A 14,625-nucleotide genomic window follows, 5' to 3' on the forward strand; every position below is an offset into this window, starting at 1 on the left:
GATTTTGCTTTTGAGTTGCAGGTGAAAAAGAGCTGAAGCTGTGTCCTGTTTGTAGCCTTAGATACATTTATCACAGGGTGTTTTATGCAGTTGAGCCCCTGTGTTTCAATATTCTAACAAACCATATTTAATCATCAGATGAGGGGAAAATTAACATACAAAAGGTTACAGATCACAATGCTAAGATCTGGGCTGGCTGACACAGATTAACACATGCTTGTAGTAACAACAAATCTTAGCCATAATGTGCTTTGAAGTCTTGTCCCGTAGCTACATCTTCTTTCTGACCCCAAGCATTTATGCAGCATTAATTGAGCTATGATAATTCCTAATACCACTTGTTAATGAACTTACAAAGGCCAACTATTTACAAAATGAATTATTATTCTTTTCTGTGTGTTTGGATTGGGTGAGCCACAATCTTCTTAGGACAGAGAAGCACCTTATCTTTCCTGTCACTGCACTGTTTCATTTCAGTTTATTCCTGTGTCCTTATATTCTTCTTAAAGGCTCTAAGCTCTTTGAAGACGACACTCATGCCTTAATTTTTTTGTAAATCTAGCACACATATTTAACTGTGCCTTTCACATAGAAGCTTTGTAGGCTTTGTTATGCCTGTTATGAGTGAACAAAATTATTAAACAAGAATTAACATTTCACACCATCACAAAACATTACTACATTCTTTCATTTTTCAAACTATGAGCAGACAGTTGACTGAGGGCAAGTTTCTTATCTAGACTCAACCCATAAAATGGTTGATACCATCCCATGTCACTTAGATATCATTTTAAAAGTTTAGGACTTTCCACCTTAGCTACTGGAAGTACTACCAGAATCCAGTCCTATTAACTGTCTTTCAAAAAATATTCCCCTGTGGAGTGCTGCCTCAGCTTTTTGGGGGCAGCCACAGCCAGTAACCTCAACTCCAGTGTACGAAGACAATTGTTCCCCTCTTCAGCTCAAGGCAGTGCTGATGTGCTGCCCTGCTCCACAGCTTCTCGGTAGGTCACCTGAGGTCTTGGTCAAGACTGCAGTACAGCATAGCACAGCCCCAACTCCTCCTGCTCCTCCTGCTGACACTGTGCTCCTGTCAGGTGCTGAGCCTCTACTCCCTAACAATCCCCCCCATGCTAAAAATGCCTTCAATTCAGCTTCCAGAGAAGCACAGCCCACACACCTTGCCTCTATCCTACAGCAGATTTAAACGCAAAGGATCCAACTCAAGGAATTTTCCCCCAATTACAACACTCCAGTAACAGTTGACCTTATTATTTCAGAGATCTCCATAGCAGGTGCTACAGAGGATTGTGCTGTCATGCAATGGATAGGCTCCCTCACAGGCAAGAGGAACAGGGAACATTTCCTCACATGGCATGAAAACGCCACTCCCAAGATCACACAAGGAATTCAGGAATTGATGGTGGCACACACCACACATAGTGAATTATGGACATTGTTGGAGCTAAATTAACCTCCTCAAGGTCATTTTTCTCTAATACCTGCTTTTACTTTCATACACACACACAGACACACACACATATGTATGTATGCATCTCTGTATGTATAATTCCCCAAAGTATGTACTAACAAGGCAACCCCCCCCTAGAGATCTCCAAGACATAGAGGTTTAAAAGGTTAGAGTTTCCCACTTAGGCCCATCACAGTGAAACACGTACAACTGTGGATGGCACTCTGGCTTAGTTGTATGTGATAATCTGTGACATATGTGATGATGCACTTGAGTGGGAATCAGCAAGCTGCAGGCCAAGGGAGGCACACAGACTCCTTTGGGCAAATGTGGCCACATTCATTCACTTACAGGTTGTGCGTGGCCAGCTGCTTCCTTGCCACTGTGGCAGAGCCAGTGGATCATGGTAGAGAGGATGTGGCCCTCAGAGTCTAAAATACTTAGGATTTGCCCTTCCCCCCCCCAAAAAAACTGGCTGAGTTCTGTTCTAGCACACTAACATTGATTGATCCTAATGTAGTACTGAGTATACCATGAAATGTTCATGGAAAATGCACACTATGGGAAAAACTGTGCATGGACTTCAGGGGCCGGTGTTGTGGTACAGTAAGCTAAGCTGCCATGTGCATCCCACAAGAGTGCTGGTTTAAGTGGCAGCTGATCTACTTCTGATTCTTCACCTCCCTGCTAATTGCCATGGGAAAGTACTTGGACCCGTGCAAGCCATGTGGCAGGCCAGGATAGAGTCCCAAGGTCCAGGCTTCGGCCTCGCACAGTCCTAGCTATTGTAGCCATCTGTGGTGTGAACCAGCAAATAGAAGATGATCCTATATATGATTCTGCCTTTTAAATAAATGTTTAGGGCTTTTTAACCCAAATAATCTTTCATTCTGATTTTCTATGAACGTTGTAAAGTACCCTCCTACTAAATGAAATAAGTAACTTTTTTTTGAAGGAAGGTAACAATTGTGCTCATAAATATAGGCAAAGGTGATTCTGTCTTAGCATTTGAGATTAGAAGTGAACTTTGGTATCTTGTTCTTTTGCTTTTTTGTACAAAGGAACTTTAAAAGTTATTTTTAAAATGTAAGGAAAAGGGCCCTGTGCAGTAGCCTAGTGGCTAGAGTCCTCGCCTTGCACACGCCAGGATCCCATATCAGCACCAGTTCTAATCCAGTAGCCGTGCTTCCCACCCAGCTCCCTGCTTGTGGCCTGGGAAACCAGTCGAGAATGGCCCAAGGCCTTGGGACCCTGCACCAGCATGGGAGACCCAGAGGAGGCTCTGGGCTCCTGGCTTCAGATTGGCACGACTCCAGCCGTGGAATAAATTAGTGGACGAAGGATCTTCCTCTCTGTGTCTCCTACTCTCTGTATATTCAACTTTCCAATAAAAATAAATAAATCTTTAAAAAGTAAAACAAATTTGAATCCAAATTTTTTAACTATGCATACTTTTTCATAATATGCATTTTTCATGAACATTTTAGATACTACGATATTTTCCACAAGAATTATACATGACTTTTAGAATAATATTCTTTGTGTTTTTAAAAATCATTCTTTTGATTTTTGCCATCTTCAGCATCTTCACTTTCATTTTGAATTTTTGCAGTAGCTAGCTGTGTAGAAAGCAGCTCTGAGTGGGTGCATACTGCAGGATTCGTTTCCTAACACAACCCCGTGTCTCGGGAAAATATGTAAACAATGCAGTGTAGAGAAGCTTATCCAGCCCCTGGATTAAGCATCCAGTTGGCCATCAGAAGTCAGCGCAACAACAGTAACAGCACGCCTGGGTTATTTTGGTGACAGCTGGCTCCATTTGCTAACCTTATTCACACAATGCTAAGAAATGTTTTATTCATACTACTTTGTAATATTTTTTAAAGTTCCCGGTTGATATAGGAAAGAATAATAGTCTCAATTTTTCAAAATATGGCTACTTCTGGATTTAAAAAAAAAAATCAGTTTTCATAATACAGCCAGTTATTTCAGAACAATTTCCTTGATAAATAGCAAGGCCCAGGCTTAATATGTTTCACAGTGTCTTCTCAAAAAGCTAGTGAGAAATATTCTGTTAAGTTTTTCAGATGGGGAAACAGAACTTCAGGCAAGTTGAGTGGGTGGTCAGTGGGCCACCAGCTGAGACATGGCCTAGTCAGGTGCAGTGCCACTTCTCCTGCCTGCCTAGCTCTGAGTTCTGCTCCCTCCACTGCAGTGCCTCCTGGCCCTTGACGTATTCTCAGACCTGCATGTATCCCCAGTCCCCGTCTGTGTGTCAATTCACAGTTGACAGTAAATGTTTGCAAAAGACTGTTCTATAACCCATTCGATCAGGGCTAGTGAGAGTGAGGCATAAGGACATACTGGAAGTGGCAAGCGTTTGGGACACATGAAATATCGGTTGGGAATTACACATGCCGTATCCGAGTGCCTGTGTTAAAATCACAGCTCTGATTCCAATTTATGCTTTTTTTCTAATGTGTACCCTTGGAGGAAATGGTGATGGCTCAAGTACTTGGGTTTCGTCCACCTGCAGGGGAAATTCAAGTTGTTTTGTTCTCCAGGCTTTAGCTGATGTAAACTGGGTTTTTGCAGGCATTTGGGCCAGTGAATCAATGATTGGAATATATCTATTTTAATTTCTCTTTCTCTCTTTCTCCCTCCCACTTTCTCCCTCTCCCACTCATTTTTGAAATAATTAAATAAAGATTTAAGATATTGAAAGATCTTGATTTTCGTGTATCACATTATCTGGGGAAAGTATTTTTCAAAGCTGATGTAAAATGCTGGCAGAGTCCTCTTTAACACTGAAGAACATTTTGTATTTTAAACAGCAATTTTTTAAATGTGTATTTGAAAGACAGAGTAAGAGAGAGAGAAAGAAAGACACAGAGAAGGATCTTTCATCTGTTGGTTCACTCCCCAAATGTCCTCAACAGCCACGGTTTGGCTGAAGCCAAGAGGCCAGGTCTCCTGTGGGCCTATCCAGAACCCAGGTTCTGGAGCCATTACCCACTACCTGCTCAGGTGCTTTTACAGGAGAGGAGCTGAGACTGGAACTAACACTCCAGTTTGGGGTGTGTGCCTCACAAGTGGTAACTGAATCCATTGTGTCCTTAAGTAACGATGTTAAGAAACTTTTTTGATATGAATATATTGCAAGTCCAATTTGGTTTCTTTATTTAGATAAATATTAAGTTTTCTAAAAAAAATCTCATTTCCTGATTCCCATATTTATCCTGATGTTACATGGTAATGTCACATAGAAAAATAATGGGATTGATTCTTCTTTCCATTTCCACTTTCTTAGGCATTTTGGGTGATATACCTTTGCCTATGGGAATCCTCGATTTGCTTTTTATTTAACTGCTTGAACTAAAGCAGAAGTTGGTGTGTTTTGAGTTAGCTACCATGAATGTATGTGAATGTTTGAAAATGCCCATGTGAAGTAATGTTCTTTTTCTGGTACTAAATCAAAACAGAGAGGAACTTGAACATACTGTAATCAACCTTAGCTAGACCAAACGAAAACTCAGTTATATTTCATAGGTAGGATTATTTCTTTTATATCCTTCCATTTTGCACTCATGAGAAGAGAACAGAATTTGTATTTGGTGGCAAAATGTAAAGGCTGACAGTTTCCTGTCAAATCGTGGCATTTGTATTTTGATTTAAAATACACTAAGAGATGAACAAAAGTAAGAAAAGCACTTTTCTGTTGTTTATTTGGAAGACAGAGACAGACAAATAAAAATCTAGAAATCTTACATCTGCTGGACTGGGTCAAACTGAATCCAGGGGCCGGGAACTCAATCTGGGTCCGTCCCGTGCTCGAACCACGACCTGCAGACTTCTGACAGGTTGGCAAAATGCCAACAGAATTGATGATCTATCAAGTTCTGCAGTTTACAGAAGAGAAGATGGGGGCTCAGGCTAACCAAGAAACCTTCCCGAAAGCACACAGCCAGAAAGGAGCCAACTGGATGTGCATTGAAGTACACAGAACTGTGGAGCAGGGTTCCCAGCCCTGGCTGTGTTGGCAATTGGAGCAGACTTCTTTGTTGGTGGGAGCAGTTGGGAGTTGAAGGAAAGGGGAGCTGGGCTGTGCATTAACTGTGGGATGTTAAGTAGCATCCTTTATCACCTCATTAGATGGCCTTAGCACCCTCTCCTTTCCTCCCCTACCCCACCAAGTCCAAACACCTAAAATATCAACACACATTGAGAAGTTTCCCCAAGGGGAGGTCAAATCCCTCCTGCTTTAGAACCAGTTCCTCTCACTGCCGCAGAAGTATTGTGTTCTTCTGCCTGTCTTTCAGTATAAGTCCAGATCACCATTGTAGAATTGGCCCCTGCAAGCTCGTCACAGTCTGCACATTTGGGCCTTAGCCAATTTGGTTTTTCTCTGATTTTAATGGTCAGGGAAATGCTGGGCACCCATATCTTGGGGGTGGTTTGGGATATGAAGCCAAAGCTAAAATTAATTTTAAAAGGTAATGAATTACCCTGCTCTGATTACAAGAAATCTGAGTTACAGCTTGATCCATGTGCTCCCGGGATAAGATTTTTTTTAAAAGGAGAGTAGTGGGAAGACTGACCCAGGCTCTGAGCACTCACAATTTCACTGAGAATTAATTTGACGAAGAAATAGAATAAGAATTGCAAAGTCATCAAAGATGATGGCTTTTGCTTTATGACCCTTGGCGTCAGAACAAAGGACATATTTTTGTGGTTTTCTGGATTTCCAGAATAAAAGGCATAAAAATGTTTAGGTAATGTTTGGATCATTTCGAGACTATACATCCATTAGTGATAGGTCCATTAATATCTGAACAGTTCAAAGAAGCAATTATTTTAATTTATAAATCACTTCAGAGGTAGGGAGCTGCCATCCATTAATGTGGTTTTTACAAACAAGAGTCTCTTGGTGATGTGTGTTGTGGTGTGTATGCTTCCCTCCCCATGTCATTCTGTCTGGCCTGCGTTTTCCAACCAGATCGCATACCTCTGTGCTTATGTATTTGTCTCTAGAGCGCTGGCAAACACATAAAGCATCAGATCTGCAATTTGACCCCTGGCTGAGACCACCCTATATTTCAGGTTTTTGCTATGCTTAAAGGTACCGTCACGCACAATGTTGCTTCCAGAAGTGACCGTTTCACGTTACACTTGGAATGGCAGAGTCTGTGAGCTAAGACTCCCCAGGGGGTTTCAGAGCCTGGGGCAATCATGCACAAAGTAGAGGGGGCCAGCAGTGATTTCTGGGCATGGTGGGCTTATCAGACACTTTGACACTTGCTGAAAAGTCTCCAAGCAGTGATTAAGAGATTTCCTTGGAAACAGTGCAAAGCATCCCTTTGTTTTATTTGGTTTTCTATTTTAAAAAATTAGTGAGTTGATGCTCAAGTGCCAGACACACTGCTCAGTGCTGGAGGTAGAAGTGGAGCAAATATAAGTGCAGTGTGATACAGAAAGCAAACTGGAAATACAATACAGTATGTGTATTGTCAAGGGTGAAATATAAGGCACTGGAAACTCTCATAGAACTTGTGGTAGTTCAAGAAGCTTCCAGAAGGAAGAGGTCACTCCCTCAAAGCCCAAAGATAACATTAGTTTGTGAATGATAGGGCAGAGGATAAGGTAGAGAGCATCCCACGCACAAGGAAGGATATATGCAAAGGCTCAGAGAAGAGTAAGAAGCAAACAAAAATGGGTAGGGCTAGAGAAGAAGGGAGATGAGGGACCAGCAGTGAAGCCAGAGATGAACAGAGGTAGGATCATAAATATTTCCCAAATATAACTCATCATAAGGGCAATGGCGAGTGCTGGAAGTGTTTTAAGCTACAGAGCTATATTGTTAGAGAAGTAAATATGAATAGGAGAAAAAGCAGTAGGATTAAAGAGATGAGGTAATTTTGAGACTTTAAGAACTGGAAGGATACAGCATTTTGCAAAAGCAGTTGAGGCACTGGTTGGGATGGCATGTCTCGTGTTGTACTGAAGTCCCAGCCCCATTCCGGATCCCCACTTCTGAATATGGTACATGCTTGGAGGCAGCGGGTGATGGCTCAAGAGGTTGGCTCTCTGCCACCCATATGAGACTAAGACAGAGTATCTGGCTGCGAGGTTGATCCTCGCCCAGTTCTCTCTTGCCTTTGCAAGCATTTAGCGATTGAACCCCCTATGCTTTGGTTCTCTCTAACTTTCTTAATATAAGTAAATGAACAAACAAAATAAGAAAATAAGTAAATAAATATTTTAAAGAACTGGAAAGAAGGAGGCCATACATGATATTGAATGGAAACAGTTTGAGGTCAATGGAAGTGTAGTTAATAAAAAGCATCCTCTAGTAACTCTCCATTATTTGCCTCTTTCATATCAACCTAGAGAACTTCTGTTGAGAATAATACACAACTCTATAATCTGTGTAGATGTCCCTGGCTTCACTAATTAAGAGTGTTTATTGAGCACCTGGTACATGCATGGCACTGATCTAGACTCAGAGAAAACTGCAGCAAACAGGTCACTTCCACTTAGAGAGAGCTCCCATATCAGCAATGGAGACAGTGTCCAGAAAAATAAAGTCCACATATCCAGACAGCATTCAGTGCTGTACAGATGAGAAATAACAAGGTCATGTAACAGATCGCACCAGGTAGGAAAAGGATTCTTTACAAAGGTTATATTTCAGCTGAGACAGGACAATAGGGAGGTAACCCTGAGATGATTGTTGGGAAGGGCACTCTGTCCACAGAGCTTTGAGATAGAAATGTTCAGGGTCTTTTGGAATAATTGAGAACCAGGGTGAGGGCACTATGACAAGCCTTGTAGGCCATGTGAAGGCATTTCAAAACTTTTCTGGGTGTAGTTTAGACTCTGGAGTTGTTCCCTTTAGGATTAGAGCTGGCCAAGCCCATTTCAGGGGCTGTAGCTGCTCAATGATGAAAATGTTTTGTTACAGGGTGTCTGCCTTCTACCTCCAAATGACAAACCTTTTGATTCAATGCACTTGATGGAGAGAACCAATTAAATGGCCTCAGTGACGCTCTTAATTATTATTTATGCCTAAAGTCCAGGCTGCCAGGCACCGGCCAATCGTCCAGAGAATTTTCTCTGAGAAAGAGCAAAGCAGGGTTCCCCCTATGCCCAGTCCTCCACTGAGAGGAAATACAGCTTGTCCAAGTGGGATTTCTGCTACATACTGGCTGGCTGGCTGCCTCGTAAGTTAGTAATTAATTCAGTTCTTTAATCACACGAAGCTTGTTTGGGCAGCTGAAGCAATGAGAAGCTCCTCCACTGAAGCTTGCATGTTCTCAGGAGCCGCACTGCGGTGCCAACCCAGCTTCCACTCCAAGGCAGGCAAGGATGAGCAAAAGCACTCATTTCCATGCAGAGAAGCGTGGGTGCTTGTTTGTACTCCACCCGTTTTGACTGTGTGACCTCAGAGACAAAACTTCCTAAGCCTCTACCTCAGTTTCCCATGTAACTAAAATGGATATCATAATGCTTGGCTGCCATAATGGAGAGAAACCAGACCCTTTGTCGATTTTCCCAGTTACATTTCCGTGGTCACTTTGCTCCACTGGGTTAATTTCTGCAGGTTTCTTGGTTCCAAATGAAGTATTGATACTTGTTCTGCAGCCAGTGTCTTCCCCTGGCAATCAGAGCACTGTGCCATTAACTTGGCCTCATTTTTTTATCATCACCAGAAGGTGGCAGTTATTCAAGGCAATGTTTATAAAGAACACCTTGAGATTCTCTTTTTGATGAAAGGCTTACCTAACAGCTATTGTTTGGTATTGAAGGAATATCAGAGACCAGTAGATTAAAGATTAAAAATGCAAAACAGGATAGGAGGTGGAGTAGGAGGATGTTAAGACAGAATTCTTAGAGAAGTTAAATTACATTTGGCTTGTCTCTAACCAGCTACATCATATTGTTTTGAAAACATTACCATGGTATTATGAAACTGTGAGAATACAACTGATTTTTTTTTAGTTTTGTATTCTAATGGCATTATTTGTCACATTAAAAATCAAGAATATTTGCTGTGTGGCAGATATATTACTGCTTTCTACTTTGAATTTCATTTATTTTGAACCTTTTCAAATAGTTGTTTGGCAAGGGAAAAGATGTTGTTAAACTTCAGCATTGATATCTTCTACCTTTTTAGTAAACAGAAACTATGAGGCATCTAAGCAAGTGTAGAGATAAGGATTAGCTTCGTAATTGATGCCTAATATATCTCCTGAGTTAGTAATGCAGTTGCACAGTTGATGTTTAATACTGTAGACTTAGAGTTAAAACTCAAGTCTGAATTCAATCACCTTACTAGCTGTTTGTTCTCAGAACAAATTACTTTTCACCTCTAAGACTTGATTTCCTTTTCTGCAAAATGATGGTAGTTGCAGTAGTATTTGTCTTGTGTTACGGTTTGGATGTGGTTTATTCCCCAAGTGTGCATGTATGGGGAGCTTCATCTTCAGTGTGGCAATGTTGGGAAGTAGAAACTTTAGGAAATGAAGCCTGGTGCAAAGTCCTTAGGTCAGTTGATATCATGTCTTTGAAAGGAATTAAGGTATTTCGCATGGGACCCTCATTAGTTCTTCCTAAAAAATTGTTACAAAAGTCTGCGTCTGGCCTCACCCAGCCTCCTCTCTGGCTTCTTGCTTTGAAATGTAATTTCTTCACACTCCTGCCTTTTAGCATGTGGCCCTCACAAAGAGCCTATACACCGTATTGATTGGAATTTCATCCTCCAAAATTATGAGTGAATAAACCTCTTTTCTCCATAAGTAACTACCTTTAAAAAAAGATTTGTTTTATTTTTCTTGGAAAGTCAGATATACAGAGAGGAGGAGAGACAGAGAAGAATATATTCCATCTATTGATTCACTTCCCCAAGTGGTCTCAACAGCCAGAGCTGAGCCAATCTGAAGCCACGACCCCAGAGCCGCTTCCAGGTCTCCCATGCAGGTGCAGGGTCTCAAGGCCCTAGGCAATCCTCAACTGCTTTCCCAGGACACAAGAAGGAAACTGGATGGGAAGCAGGCCTCCATGATTAGAACCCATACTCATATGGGATCCTGGCATGTGCAAGGCAAGGACTCTAGTCACTAGGCTACCATGCTGGGCTCTACCTTGAGTATTCTAGCAGTAAAAGGTTGACTAATATGCCTTGTGAATCGTGAGTGGATTAGATATTAAAAATTTCCTGACAGTACTTAGTCTAAAACCCATGTACAGTAATAGTTTGAAAAATATTAGCCACTGTAAACACCTGTCCACTGTGTTACTCTTGCTGGGTTACCTGCCAAATGTGATTTTAAATTCATCACCTGTAAAATAAAGGATTGGAACTAGAGTTAGTATTTCCAAAATTTGATCACTCCTGCACAGTCTTGAAAATGTTTGCCAGTTTTGTGGATAAAATATCCTTGCAATGTAATCTTGAAAAACAAATTCATCTGCATGTATATTTAGGAGATCTGTATAAATCTACAAACTTAAAGTAATCCTATCATTTGGAATGTGTGTTAACTTTAATTTAGTTGCATAAATAATATCCCCAGCAACCTTCTGTCTTATTGGAGTACCCATCACTGCAGGGTTGGCCATTCATGGGCATGTTTGGGGACCATTCATGGGCATGTTTGGGTACCATTCAGTTGCCAGAAGGGATACTAGTACTTTTCATGACATAGGTTTATCTGAAGCAATCATGGCTAGTCTTGTCTACAGTACACATCACTATGAACACATGTAAAACACATCAATGTCATGTAGAAGCTGATAGTACAAGCTCTGGGTCAGAGTCTTCATTCGACTCCCATTCCACTTGCCAGTTTATGATGATGGGTGAACTATTCAACATCTCTTTGCCTCAGTTGTGAAATTTTGGATGAGTTAATAGGTGAAAAACACTTAGAAGAGTACCTGTTATCAGCATTTAGTAAGCAAGCCATGCCTACTAACATAGGCAAATTCATCACACTTTAATGCACACTGTCTTACATCATCTCTGTATTCCAGTTTGACTCTGAAGTATTTAAAACATTGAAATAGAGATCTGGGTACTACTTATCTATATGTGAAATATATATTAGTATGGGTGGTGTAAATTTTTTTCTCCTACTAGGTTATTATAATACTATCTCCTTCTATGTTTTTTCTAAAGTATGAGAAAGTCTAGAATTGATAATATGTCTGTGTTTGAACAACTTGAATTCCCTCAACACGTGACACCAGAAAAACCTGTCATTAACTTGTGGACGGGTGACTGTTGCCTGAGCTATCAGCCATCTTTGCTGGTGACTCTACCTTACTTAAGCAAAACCACAGGGGAAAGAAAGCTATTTCTCTTGTTAGGGCTTTCTCACCAAGAACACTGAAAACAAAAAGAAAGACAGACATAATGTGAATTCCATATGTTCACATATATTATTCTTCCATTTTCATGAAAAAAAATCAGTCTCTCTGGCCTACCATGTTTGAAATCAAATTATATAAGTCTCAGACTCGAATCCTTCCTCTAAATCTTCATGCACCTGCATTATGTTGACATCCAAAGTGAGTGTGATTCATCAGGACTTACAAGATCTCGATCCAAAAAGAAAGTCCACAAGGATAAAGGTACCTAGAGCTAGAGATTGGAAAAATATGCAGACAAGGTAGTGTGACAGATTGCACCATGTGTGCGTGTTGGGAGAAATTCAGGGACAAATCAAGTGTTTAAATTATTCGAGTAGGATTATTATGTACTTGATTATTGTATCACACATGAGAAAGTTTTTGTAAATCACAGTAAGCTAGTAATTACACTGTGAGACACACTGCAGCAAGTTTTAATAGACCGCAGAGCTCCCATCCCTTTCAGCTTGAAGGTGTTCAGGTTTCACTCTGGGTATTAGACAAGGTCTTGTGTCAGATCTGTACACAGGGACACAAATCCAGCTAAAGCAGCAGAAAGAGGTGATGTGGAGTGAAGCCAAGTATAGGGCAAATTGTTTTTATTTAACACTGGGTTAATTTAGTTTAAAAAGGGGTGCTCCAAAGCCCAGAGAATGTGCCTGGTTTAGTTTCACTCTGTCTGTGACCCAGTTGTCTACCTGTGGGACAATAATTCCTTTATCAGAGACTGTCCAGTTCTCCAGAATGAGCTCGCATGTTTCCTGAGAGCACCCTAACTGTGAGCCTGGCTGTGGTTTAGTCCATTCATTTGTCACGAAGTTTGGTAAGTTTTTGGTTGGGGAAATCGTCATATAGATAATCCTCCTTCAACAGCAGGGACACATTCTGAGAAGTACATAATGAAACCGTCTTGTCGTTGTGTGAACAGTGAAGGGTTTAGTACACTAAGCCAGATAGCATAGCCTGCCACATGCTGAGGCTGTGGAATCCACATACCATGGGTGATAAAAGCAATACTTTGTGGATCATGGCCCAATACATTATATGCTATTAAATTGACACGTATTTAATGAAATTTTGCGTACTGTTGGGTGATGAACTGTATTTGAGTTTTGTAACACCCTCTTCTGATATCACATTTTCTAAAATTAATGCATCTTTCTGATCTAAACCTTAATGAGGGTGAGTTGATCTTTCCTGTTACTGTACTTCTTTTAAGCCATTCTTCTTGTGAGATGACCTCCTTACTCCCTGCTTAAACCTGATCCCAAGAGACCATAAGGCAGCATTGGCAGGTATCTTGTTCGTATTTCCTTCTGGTTGTGCTCTACCCTACTAGTAAAGCTTATTTTTCTTATGTTAGCCAGTCTGTTTCTGTCTCCTGCACCCTAACAATCCCATCTAATGAAGGAAACTAACCAAAATATATCATTTGTGTACATACATACAAATGGGTTTAAAGTTTATTTGAAAAACTTCACAGGAAATGGGATTAAGCCTAAGGTTTGTTCCGTCCCCCCCCCTCTGCCCCCGGGGGCGGGAAGGTGTAAGGGAGGTGGTAGGGACAGTCTTTAAATCCATGCCTATGCAGGCCATTTCAACAGTTCCTGAAAAAAAAAAAGGCATACTTTGAAACATATGTGCGTTAATTTCCAAAGTTCTTTGCACCAAAATAAACCTTTCTAAAAATGTGTTTGTTTGAGAGGGAAAGAGAGAATGCGTTTCCATCTGTAGGTTCACACTCAGAATGTACACAACAGCTGGAAGGGGGAGCCAGGAACTTACTGCAGGTCTCTGGTGTGGGAAGCAGGAGCCTAATGACCTGCAGCATCGCTGCTGCTGCCCTGGCCCTGCGCCAGCAGAAAGCTGGGGCCATGTGCCACAGGCTCTCAGACCCAGCAGAAAGCTGGGGTCACGTGCCACAGGCTCTCAGACCCAGCAGAAAGCTGGGGTCACGTGCCACAGGCTCTCAGACCCAGCAGAAAGCTGGGGTCACGTGCCACAGGCTCTCAGACCCAGCAGAAAGCTGGGGTCACGTGCCACAGGCTCTCAGACCCAGCTGCTCCGACACAGGTATCCCAACCAGTGTTCTAAACTGCTGGGCCCAGATACCTGCCCTTAAACTTACCTTTTAGTTCCATTTGCATGGCTTTTGCAATAACTATGTATATATACACGTCTATGTAAACCTATATGTTTATGTTATTTATTGAGAATTTATCATAAGCGTTTTCTAATCTTTTCATGTGTAGTCTTTTTTATTTTTTTATAGAACTGCCTCTCTACCCAACACATCAGCACTTTGATCCCACATCCTGTGTTCCATTGTTTTCTGTCCTCCAGTACCTTATATTTTCTTGTTAGTTTTATGGCTTATGTGTCTCCTTCGCCTCCCCGCCTCCACCGCACTGGAATGTCAGCTCACTGGTGGGGCTCAAATGCAGATGGTGGTCTCTAGAGCAAGAGCCCACTCATGTGCTTAGCTAATGAATGAGCCATGAGCTATTTTTTTGGTTCATCATGAATAGTTTTTTTCTATGACCACAATGTCCCCTGGCCTCTGCTGCAGATCCTGCACAGGTGAAATATTTGCATCCCCATCTAACACTTTGCGTGAGTGCTCAGTTTTCACATCTGTGTTCTTGCTCAGCAGCAGGGGCTAGATCAAATGACCTCCTGAGACCTGCCTGGCCCTTGACATTCTAATTCAGTTCCACTTAAGTGTCCTAGAAGTTATTTGTGGA

The 14,625-nt window shown here is 41.4% G+C and overlaps 1 long non-coding RNA gene across 2 annotated transcripts in view; it reads right to left on the bottom strand.

Moving 5' to 3' along the window:
• The window catches only part of LOC131482824 (uncharacterized), a 183,659-nt gene that overhangs the window by 25,868 nt on the left and 143,166 nt on the right, over positions 1–14,625 (bottom strand). The window contains exon 3 of one of the 2 annotated variants that reach the window (XR_009247324.1): positions 13,353–13,488. The exons of the other annotated variant lie outside the window; for it this stretch is intronic. This is a non-coding gene — a long non-coding RNA (uncharacterized LOC131482824). Of the gene's footprint in view, positions 1–13,352; positions 13,489–14,625 lie in introns of those variants that run through there. 2 annotated transcript variants of the gene reach the window in all.

The sequence above is a fragment of the Ochotona princeps genome, chromosome 21 (genome assembly GCF_030435755.1).
Source record: "Ochotona princeps isolate mOchPri1 chromosome 21, mOchPri1.hap1, whole genome shotgun sequence".
NCBI lineage: Eukaryota > Metazoa > Chordata > Mammalia > Lagomorpha > Ochotonidae > Ochotona > Ochotona princeps.